The sequence below is a fragment of the Humulus lupulus genome, chromosome 5 (assembly GCF_963169125.1).
Source record: "Humulus lupulus chromosome 5, drHumLupu1.1, whole genome shotgun sequence".
Lineage (NCBI taxonomy): Eukaryota > Viridiplantae > Streptophyta > Magnoliopsida > Rosales > Cannabaceae > Humulus > Humulus lupulus.
The window spans coordinates 177,779,420-177,791,994 of record NC_084797.1 but is presented as its reverse complement, the minus strand read 5'-3'; positions in this window follow the sequence as shown (position 1 = coordinate 177,791,994).

Genomic DNA, 12,575 nt, shown 5'->3' with positions numbered 1-12,575 from the left:
AAAATCGGAAATAGAATTAAAAGATTAGACTTTTTTTTTTTTAATTAGAAGGGTATATAGGCTCTTAGTATATAGAGCATATAGAAGGGTCTATATTAGATATGTGATTTTTAATTTCAGCTACGAGATATCTTACAGTTTTCTTTTTGAGGCACTTTCTTTCTCTACTTGTTGGGCAATAGGTTATATATATCTTTAATGATTGTGTTGTTAATACTTGGTTACGTAAGAATATAGGTTTTTACTTTGGTTTTTATACTCAGTATACAAAAAAAATCAAAGTAAAAGTCTTTTTAAATTCTTTTACTTTGCTTTTGAATTTGGCGCTAAAAAAAATAGATACTACTTCGCTTTAAAAAAACAAAGTGAAAAATTCAATTGAAAGAGGGTCATGTTTGGTTGCACAGACCCATGACTTCGGTTTAGAGAGAATAAGGATATAAAAAAAGGGTCAAGCCAAACGCGTCCCTTATTAGTTTTTGGTAACTTTCTACTGAGATTTTTATGTAAAATCTAAAGTGAAAAGTACGCTTTCTACTTCGGTCTTTACATAAAAACCGCAGTAGAAAGTGCCCAGCTACACAAGGCGGAGCACCCTTAAAACCCTTCTATTGCAGTTTTTATATAAAAATCGCAGTAGAAGGGTTTTAAAACCCTTTCTTCCACCCGAACGACCCATAACCCTCCTCTTCTCCTCTGTTGAAACCCCAAAAACTCAATTGACGCAACCGTATGGCACAACCATTTTCTTGAATCAAACCTATTTTTTTTCATTAAAACTTACAACTTTTCTTCATTATAAACTGGAATATAGCCTAAAAATCCTTCTATTTTTGTTTTTTAGAGGAAAAAAATACATTTAGCCGTGGGTATTATTTCTCATAGTTTCTTGGTGTTTCTTGCTGGATTTTGATCGGATTTTTGTCATTGTAAGGTGCTTTTGAGCTTCAAAACAAGTATGGATTACTAAATCATTGTTTTGATGATAATTTTTTATTTTTCTATGTTTTTTTTATTTTTTTTTATATTATTCCAAATTTTATAATTAGATTTAGTAATATTTTGTTAATTTTTCTAATTATTTGTTTATTTTGTTATTTTAAATAATGTGATAAAAATTTGGTTTATTATAAATATATATATGTATATTAGTAAATTTTAGAAATTGTGACAAGATGAATTTGCTTTTTAAATATTTGAAAAAATAAATAGCTTGAAGATGATCAAAGTGTTGTTCATTAGTTTCTATAACTAGTTTGATTTGTTTTTTTTTATTTAGTGGTTTGATAATTAATTATGTAGTTTACTAATTATGTAAGTAATGTTTTAGTAGGTCGATTGAGTGGTGACTTTGTTGTTCATTTCGGGTGAATTGAAGAGTAATATTGAAGGTTAGTTATTTTTTATTTTTATTTATATTACTACAAGAATTATGTATAAAGATAGGGTTAATTAAATCATGCATATTAGATTTAGTGAAAGTTATGTTTGAAAATTAGTAAAGTAGGCTCTGGGAAATTTGCGTGTTGTAGTGATATAAGGATGGATTCATTTATGCTTGATTATTGTGTTTGTTTGTGTTGTTTTTATAGGAAATTATGAAATTGCAGTTTTCTATAGAAACAGAGGATACTCTGCCGAATTTTTTAAAAATTTTATAAGATTAGAGCTTAATAATGATGGATTCATCTATTCTTGATTATTGTGTTTGTTTGTATTGATTTTCTAGGTAATTATGAAATTACAGTATGCTAAAGAAACAGCGGAAACTCTGCTGATTTTTTAAAAAAATTTATAAGAGTAGAACCTAATAATGATGGATTCATCTATACTTGACTATTGTGTTTGTTTGTATTGATTTTATAGGTAATTATGAAATTATGGTATGCTATAAAAACAGAGGAAACTCTGTTGATTTTTTTTGTAATATTATAAGACTAGAACCTAATAACATGCCTAAATTTATCGTGCATAGAGTATAAATCTTTACATGATTGAATTATTTTTTAAACTTATATAAAAAAATTTCTAACTTATTAGGAATTTAATATTGTTATTAGTATGGATAAATCATGGATGCTTGAGAGGAGAGAAGCACCACAATTTCAAGATGGATTTAACAACTTTTTAGAGTTTTGCCTAAAGAATTGTAGTGATCCACAAAGAATTCATTGTCCTTGTATCGATTGTGGTAATAGAGTAAAGGGGAATATTACCATGATAAGGATCATGTATTTTGTCGGGGATTTGATATAAGTTATACTAGATGGTATTGGAATGGAGAATTATTAAATGACGACCCATATCCATTAGGTAGGTGAGGTGTAGATGATTTTGATGATCATCCTATAGAATTGCTTGATGAAGCACAAGAAGAGTTTGTTCATGATTCAGAAAAATTCGATAGTGTGGTTAGAGATGCAGATAGACAATTGTTCAGTGGTTGCAATAAACTAAGATTGCCAACAATAGTTAAATTTTATAACATAAAAGCAGAAAATGAAGTTAGTGATAACTGTTTTAGTCAATTTTTAGATGCTTTCAAGGAGATTTTGCCGCTAGAAAATTGTTTTTCGGAGTCTACATATGAAGTAAGAAAAACATTATGTTTGATAGGGTTGAAGTATGAGAAGATTCATGCATGTCCGAATGATTGTGTTTTATATCGTAAGGAGTATGCAAACATGGACACTTGCCCAGAATGTGGTTTGCCACGATACAAACCTAACAAAAGTAACGAGATTAGGAAACTTATTCCTCATAAAGTGTTATGGTACTTACCTTTGATTTCGCAACTGAAGCGATTATATCGAAGTGCAGAACACTCTAAGAACTTAATATGGCACGAGATTGGACGAGTGAAAGATGGTAAACTCCGGCATCCTGCAGATTCACAGGCTTGGAAGAAGGTAAATTATATCAATCCAGAATTCAAAAATGAACCAAGACATCTTCATCTCAGTTTAGTTGCTGATGGAATAAACCTGCATAGATCTCCGAGTAGTAGGCATAGTTCATGGCCTGTCTTCCTGGTTATGTACAATCTTCCTCCTTAGTTGGTCATGAAAAGGAAGTTTATGATGCTTTCATTAATGATTTTAGGCCCAAGACAACCAGGACACGATATCGATGTTTATTTGGCACCATTAATTGATGATTTGAAAGAGTTATATGAAAATGGTGCTGAGACATATGAAGGTTTTAAAAAATAAATATTTAATTTGAAAGCGGTGTTGTTATGGACTGTTAATGATTTTTCAGCGTATGGTAACCTATCAGGGTTGAGCACAAAAGGTTACCAAGCTTGTCCAATTTGTTGCACCAACACAAGGGCCCATTGCTTGTCAAGTGGACACAAAATATGTTATATGGGTCATAGACGATATTTACATTTAAGTCATCATGTCAAAAATAAAGAAAAAGCATTTGATGGTACTGTTGAACAAGACCTTGCTCCTTTGCCATTGTTAGGTGAGAAATTTCTTAAGGAAGTAGAAAAAGTTGACTTTAGGTATGGGAAGAAGAATAAAAACAAAAAAGTCAATAGATGCTTTCAAAGAAAATCAATTTTCTTTCAACTTCCTTACTGGAAAGATTTACTCGTTAGACATTGCTTGGATGTCATGCACATAGAAAAAAATGTGTGTGAAAGTATAATCGGTGCATTACTTGATATCCCAGGTAAAACCAAAGATGGTTTGTCTAGTCGTTTAGATCTTGTTGAGATGGGTATAAGACACCACTTGGCACCTGAAGAAAAAGGTAAACACACATATTTGCCTCTTGCTTGTTTTGCATTGTCTAAAGGAGAGAAGCAAGTCATATGTAAATCATTGGCAGAGATGAAAGTGCCTGATGGTTATTCATCGAATGTTCAAAACTTGGTGTCTATGCAAGATTTGAAGTTAATTGGAATGAAATCACATGATTGTCATATATTAATGCAACAATTACTTCCAATTTCCATTTGATCAGTTTTACCCAAAAGAGTTCGAGATAGTGTGACAAGTGTGTGCATCTTCTTTAATTAATTATGCAGAAAAGAATTGGAAATGAAGAAGTTGAATGCATTGCATGATGAAATAGTTGAAACTTTATGCAAGCTTGAAAAATATTTTCCACCATCTTTTTTTGACATTATGATACATTTGATGGTCCATTTAGTAAGAGAAGCTAAGTTTTGTGGGCCAGTTTGAGTGAGATGGATGTATCTATTTGAAAGGAATATGAAGGTGTTGAAATGATATGTACGTAATAGCCATCGCCCTAAAGCTTGTATGGTTGAGTGTTATTTAGCAGAAGAAACTGTGGAATTTTGTTCAGAGTACATGGTTGGAGTCGACACAATCGGAATTAGCAAACCACGAAATAACTCAGATGGAGTTGATAGAGGATTACGAGGGAAAACAACAGTAGTGACCATATCTCGTGCAAAATTAGATCAAGCTCATTTAGTTGTGTTGGAAAACAATCCTGAGGTTCAACCATATATAATGTAAGTTATAAATTTAATAAACATTATGCTCATTTTTATGTATAATTGAAATTTTAATGTTGTACTTTGTATTTGCAGTGAGCACATGGAGTTATTACAATCAATGGTTCCAAGCAAAGTTAAAAAAACAAAAATAGATTATAGATGAGCATCATAAAACATTTAGTCGATGGTTGAAAAATACTATTCTAGCAAGGTTGGGAGAAGAAAATCATGGAGTGTTGACAGAGTTAAATCACATATCATTTGGAGCAAGTGTTCATGTAATAAAGCACCATGCTTGCATTGTTGAAGGAAAAAGATTTCACACAAAGTCCAGAGATGATGCTCGAATGGTTCAAAATAGTGGAGTAAGTATTGTTGCAGAAGCAATGCATTTCGCTAGTGCAAAAGACAATAATCCAGTAGCTGGTACTATGACATATTATGGTGTTGTTGAAGAAATATGGGAGCTTGATTATTCCTTATTTCAAATTCCTCTTCTCAGGTGTTCTTGGGTGTACAACAATGTTGGGGTTAGAATTGATGAACTTGGATTCACTTTGGTTGATTTAAGTAAGAAAGGTCACAAGAATGATCCTTTCATCATGGCTACCCAAGCAAAACAAGTGCTTTACATAACTGATCCTGCTGATGATAAATGGTCAGTTGTTTTACGAACCCCGGAGAGGCAGTTTATAGAAGATGAAAATGACGAAGAAAATGATGATTTGTTTCATGATAATTTTATTGTTGGACAACCAATACATGAGCAAGTTGAGCAAATCCATGATTTCAATGAAAATGATGATGGTGGGGAATACATTAGAAATGATATTAGAGACGGAATATGGGTAGATTGTGAATCAACCAAGAAAATAAAAAGAAAAAGGAAAAGAAAATGTGTCCAGTGAGTAATGTATTATTTTTTATGTTAAATATGTATTTATTTATGTCATAATTGTAACGTTAATTCTTGTTTATGTTCAGATGACAAATTCTGAAAGAGGGGAATACACCAAATAGGCGAGGCCCAACAAAGAAGAACAATATAAATAATAAAAAAGCTAAGGGAATAAGGAGAAATATTACATTTAATGATAAGGGTCAACCTATAGGGAAAGTATATGGCGAGATGCAATCGTATCTTGGAGTTAAAACTAGGAGAACAGTCTCTCTCAATTATAAGGATTGGAGACAAGTCCCACAAGAATTCAAGAATAAAATATGGGAGGATGTATATGTAAGAAAATATTTTAATTATTTTTATATATTGATCATTTTCATGAATTACTTTGTATTTCATTAATCATTTTCTTTCTATTTCAAGGTGGCTTTAACATTCCAGAAAGTTGGAAAGCAAAATTAATTAAATGTGCGGGAAGAATGATGAGAGATTTTAAGGCCAACATCACTAGTGACTACATCTACTCTTTGGCAAAAGCGGGTCTAATACATGAACTCCAATTCCTTCCTAAGAAATATCCAGAACTTGACTTAGAAAATTGGAGGACCTTTGTTAGCCAATGTTTTTCTCCTGAGTTTATGGTACTATTACGTATGTGATTTATTAGTATTGAAGTATTAATAATTGCTTAAAAACTTACCTTTACTTATTTTATGTAGGCTTTGCGGGAAGCACAACGTGAAAGAGCTCTCAAATATACTTCGAGGCATCGTACATCTTGTAGAGGGCTTGCCAATGTTAGAGAGGACTTGGTAAGTAATTCACATCACTATTTTACAATTGTCAACCTGTTATGAAGAATATTGCACTCACCAACTTTAATTAACTAGGTGTATGTTGTAGAAAAATGAACTAGGTGTGGAAGATGTAGAACGATACCAAGTTTGGATAAGACTACGAGAAAAGAAGAAGGTTCTTGTCACAGATTTGGACAAACAAATTGAAGCAAGAATTGTAAGTGGTTTAGAGTAATGTAAGAATGATAAATTTCTCATAAGTTACTAATATAATCGATCACTGGTTTGTTTCACAGAATGAGCTGAAAGAAAAAGTTAGTAGTGGAGAAATCATTGTAAAGGGTCGGAATGACATATTAACGCAAGCTTTAGGGACACCTGAGCACCCAGGTCGTGTTAGAGTAGTTGGGTACGATGTTGTTCTTTATTTGTTGCATTTAACTTTATTCTTCAATATTTTTCGTTTTTAAATAACTGGGTTGATTATTGTAGGTCATTTGTGAAGATTTCTTCCGTCTTTGGAAGAAAACTAAAAATAGCAAAAGAAATGGCTGATGTTGTTAGTGAGAAATATGCAGAAATTGCGTGACTCAAGGCAGAAATTAAAGCATTGGAGAAGGAAAGAGCTAAACAAGCAGGTGGGATAGATGATATGGAAGAACACGACAACGATGACGAGCAGAATGACGAAGAATATTACACACCGTGCATGCAGGATGACGTGCCTCCACAATTTACAACTGATGTGTTACTTTGTTAAGATAATATTCATAATGTGGTGGCAGAGGGTGTTATCATTGATGGGGTGGGTCCACTGACTATTCATGATGTTCAACTGACAGACGAATACGCGAGGGTGCGAGTCACGAAAATGTTACAAGAGGATGCTGAAATCCCATGTTCTGTTGGGGAGATACACTATGTTCAGGATACCTATGACATATTCATTCCTTGGCCAAAAGAATTAATTATGATTGATCAGGTGTAAAATAATTCTTTAATTTGTTACCTATTAAAATATTTGTTGGTCCGTTATTTTAATATTCATTTTACTTTATGTTGTGCAGGGTTCTCTAAAAAAGAGACCTCCTATGTTCACAAGCCCATCTAAGGATAAGATGAACCGTAATTCTACGTCCAGCCCATATCTGTCATCAACTAGATCTCACGTCAATCCAGAAAACACTCCAATAGAAGGCCAACCATTTGCCGATCACATCATGAATCACATCCATGTTAGCCTTCAGTTTATAGTGAGAGAATTTTGCAGAGTTAAGGGAATTAACAAAGTAGTCTCAGTTCCAGTGGACCCATCATTCATGAATTGTGAGTCAATCTTTATAACTTTCGAGGATGTAGATTAAGTTGCTACTTTGCATATGATTGGAGGCTTAGCAATGATATTCGGACTAAGGTATCCCTTCAACTAATTCTTTGGAATGATATGGAATTTAGAATGGTTATGAGTATTGCTCTGTGATCTGTTGCATATTTTCATAATAAATTGAATGTTTACAGGTTTGGGTAGTCCTATTTATAGGGGAAACTCAGCCGAAATTTTTCAAAAATATTTAAAACTTAAGAAAATTTTGCAGATGCATTTGGGAGTCCCTATTTCCAAATCAGCGTGTCTTTTACAAGTTTTTTGACACTGAGCGTCTTAGCATTAATAATGCTAAAGATGTAGAATGATCAACCATTGACTTGGCAAATTGGTTGATGACCATGAATAGAGTTGGTCAACTATACTTTATAAGTTGGAACATACGGTAAAAAATACTATAAAATTTTCTTATTTGATTATTCATATTAAAAATTAAATTATTTTATTTAACATGCTTATTATTTAAGGGAACATTGGATGTTGGTGATTGCTATGTCAAAAGGAAAATTCGTGTTCTTTGATCCACTGAAAGCACACAAACGTCCTGAAGAAATTGATTAAATGATAATGAGGTAATTTTTAAAATATTTCTTAATACGCAACAATTATTACATGTTACTACATTTTAATAACTTTTGTAATTTTGCTTTTTATATAGTGCATGTTATAAGGCTTCTTCCAATGAATTACTCGACAATCCTACAAAGATATTCAATGTTGCATGTCCAACACAACCACAAAGTCACGAATGTGGTTTTTATGTGTTGAAGTACATTAGAGATCTTGTTCGGGCATCAAATGCAATAGAAACCCTAAAAGAAAAAGTAAGTTTATTTTTTAAACTTAATTTGGTATCGATAACCTATAAAATAATCAATGTTGTTATTAATTAATTTATATTTATTAATTATACAATTTGATGGAAAGAAGGAATATTGTGAGATTGTAGACCTCTTGCCAATCCAATACGAATGGTTAGGTCGATTGATGACATACATTTATTAGTAAGCCTATTTTGTTTATGAGTTTGTTTAATTCTAAGTTTAGTTTTATGTAAATGTATTAATGTTAAGGCTAGCTATCTTACTTAAGTACTTGTGTTTTATGCTTATGTATGACATTTCTAATTAATGAAAGTTAGCATATTTTCATTCAAAAAAAATTCTTAACTAATTTCAATTGTAAAAATATATATAACTATAAATTCATATAATTAGACCACTTAAAAAAAATTAGGGCAATATATATATATAAATAGAATTGGGTCATTTTAAAATAATCAGAATTAATTATTAAAAAAAAAAATAGGGGGGCTTTCTACTTCGGTTATTATGTAAAACCGAAGTAGAAAGTGCCCAGCAAGAAATTGTACCCAACTTTCTACTTCGGTTATTATGTAAAAACCGAAGTAGAATCTCCACTTTCTACTTCGGTTTTTACATAATAACCGAACATAGAAAGTCTATTTTTCACTTCGATTTTTATCTACTTTTTACTTCGTCTCGAACTACTGCGGTTGCGAATTTAAGCGAAAACTGAATTAAAATCTCATTTTTCTTGTAGTGAGTGTTATTAGTACTACACTTATACAAAGTCTTGAAAGTGAAGAAGACTATTACTTATCATTATCATTAATTGATTATAATTATAGAGTCTAATTAACACTATGTTGGTAGGGTGGAGGGAGAATAGAGATTGTAGACAGCTACGAGTAATAGAAAATATAAAAGAGAGCGGAGTAATAATCTCTTTAAATTCTTTGGTAAGTGAATGCTAGATTATCATTTGTTATAAAATTATTACATTATTCAAATACTTTTTTAATTTATAAACAAATAATAGGAGCGCAAACAAATAATAGGAGCGCAGACTAGAGTATGAATTGGATGGATTCTAAAGTATAGTTTTACTGTGTTTGTGAATGATAATATATTAATATATTATTATCAGTTTTTTTCATTTTAATTTTATCTAGATGTTTGTTAACACACATTCTTATAGTTATTGGATTGAGTTTTTCTTCTTATTATTATTTTTTTGATAAAAATAACTAAATGATTATTTGATAAGAATAATGAGGTACATATGTCATAATACAAGGTGGAATATCTTCAAATCCGGTAATTTTGTTTGTTTTTTTTTTATATATGTAGTACATATTTTGTGAAGCAAAATGCAACACAAAAACCAGATAGTACCCGAAAATAAAGGAGCTAAAGTTCCTAAATAAAACAACATCATACACAAAGAGAAAATAGAGTTAGTGATTAAGGCTATCTCAAACTCAAACTCTATTTTAAATCAACTTCAACTTCATTTTTGAAAACACCCTATCTCAGCTATCATTGCAAAACTACCATTTATGCTTATTTAGAAAAATGCCAATATTTATCCAAAAAGTTCCACTACTACAAAAAAAAAGCTTTTTAGGGCTAAAAAAGATTTAAGGACTCATGGGGCGTGAGCCCTTTATTTAAGAGTCTTAAAAAGTGAGCTTTTTTAGGACTTGCGTTGCGAGACTAAAAGAATATTTTTAGGGCTCGCGAAAAGTTTTATTTTTAATTTTTTTGGTGGGTTTTTAAGCTTAAAGCACAGTGGTGGTTGCTAGCCGAGACCCACAGCAGAGCTCAGGCGACGGCAGTGGTGCCACCATTCAAAGGTGGTAGTTCAGAAAACAAACTACTGGGTTTTAAAGCCCAAGCCAAGGGAAATGTCATGGTGGCTATTGTTTAGTTTGAAAAGGCTCAGAAAAGCTCGGATCTACGCTTGAATGTTCGAAAATCACCATGGATTCCGACAAACATTGACTTCCAACTCCAGTGACCATTGAGTCTGATTCTTTAGTGGGTAAGAAGCAAGAAGTATGGTGGTGGTGGTGGTTCAGCTCGTTGTGGCTTAAGGTGGCGAGAAAGTGCCCGGAAAGTTTGGGAGAAACCCAAAATCGCAGAACTTCAAGTGCCCCGTTGAGGGACTTAGGCTGCACGTGAGATACTAATATTCAGGGGTTGGGGGATTCGGGGGACGACGCATCGAATGGGCTAGCGCGTGGCGGTAGCTGGCGACGGGAGGGCGGTCGTTCAGACCTGGCAAAGACAACATAGGGAGAAAGAGAGAGGGAACTTTAGGAGAGAGAGAGAGAGAGAGAGAGAGAGAGGGATCCGAGGAGAGAGAGAAAAAGGGGTTGAGTGATTTTTTTTGTTTTTTTAATTTAGTTATTAATAAAACTTTAATTTAAATATATAATAAAACTTTGTTAAGAAAAATTATTCAAACTTTTTGGACACACATAAGTTTTCAGGGCTCACACTGCGTGTCCTAAAAAAAAATCTTTAAGGACTTTCAACGAGTGTCCTAAAAAATCCAAGAACTTTTGTTAAAAAAATCAAACTTTTAGGACACACATCAGTTTTTAGGGCTCGCACTGCGTGTCCTAAAAAAATTCTTTAAGGACTCTCAATGAATGCCCTAAAAATTCTAGGAGTTGTTTTTATGGCTCACATCTAGGTGAGTGACGTGAAAAAGTGTCCTAAAAGCCTATTTTTGTAGTAGTGTTCAGTGGGTCCTTATGAAAAAATGCAATATGGGCATGTTCGTTCAAAACAAAATAAAAATTCTTTCATGCAGTTCATAAGAGATAATAACAAAATGTCCCACTGAAATTTAAATAAAACATGATAAAATTCTACATAAGTCTATTGGTGTTCCTAAATTGCTTTCGTTCATAGCTCCCCACGACATACATATTTGACTTTGGAACCCCCCAGATCACCATGCATGCCATACAAAAATCCTATCATCTACCTGAAAGGGGAAAAGTAAGGGGGTGAGCTAAAAGCACAGTAAAGAAGTACAAGCAGAAAAAACAACAAATAATCACAATACAAACTAGTCTCTACATAATAACTTTAAACTAAAATAACATAGACATTCCATAATAAGCATAATCTTCATATGACAAACAACATAAACATATAAGCTATATATATCAGTGAGGTTACTAGGAACTCAAGTCCTAGAATAACCTCCTCTTGCCCTTGGGCCTTTTGATGCGTTCACCCTCTAAGTTACGTCACACCTTAGCAACTCCTATTGTTATATCACGTTCAACATGCTTACAAAACTTTGCTATGTGAATACAATCGTACATCATATCAATAACATACATATCTTATCATGATATCAAGTTCAATTCTCAACATTTCTAACATAGTACATGTACATCCTAAAATTCAGCACGAGCCTCCTAGACAGCTCGGGATAGCTAGCTAACCAAGAACTGAAGATGATTCACAAGCTCGTGTTTCCTCAGCAAGGACAGCATGATTCTCCAGGTAAAAAGCATGAGCTGATGAATACAGAGCCATATCACGAGCTGACACTACGCTTAGCTTGGGGTACGCTAGAGATCTGCCATTTCCAGAGATCTTTATAAACTTGGATACGTTATATAAACGTGTGTGATCAGACATCACATGTCCGTTTATCCCTGAATTCTCGGACACGTAACATAAACGTGCATGATCAGATATCACATGTCTGATTATGCCAGACGACCCATGATCAGTTTTACCTAATGATTAGACCATACCTTAATATAAATTGTAATATTCATCATTAGTGCAAGACAGGTCATAGGAGGGATTTAGATTCACGTGATGGCCCCAATGCTTACCCATGACTTGTTTTTCTATAAATACCAAGGTCTTAGATAGGGTAAGGGGTTGGGTTTTTTCTTTGTAATGCAAATACTCTGTCAAAATATAGAGAGATATACAGTAATAATACTAACTCGTGGACTAGGGGGATTTTAGCCTCAGAACCACGTAAGAAGGAACGAGTGTTCTTGATATTTCATTTCTAGAATTTCTAAGTGTCATTTTCCTTATTACAGTTTATCATTAAGCACTAATCTATCACAGCTTTATACATAATTCATTGTTGACGAAAAATCGCCTCAATAGTTTGGTGCTTTCATTGAGAGCTGCAAATTAGTGATATTGTAAAAGATTAAGA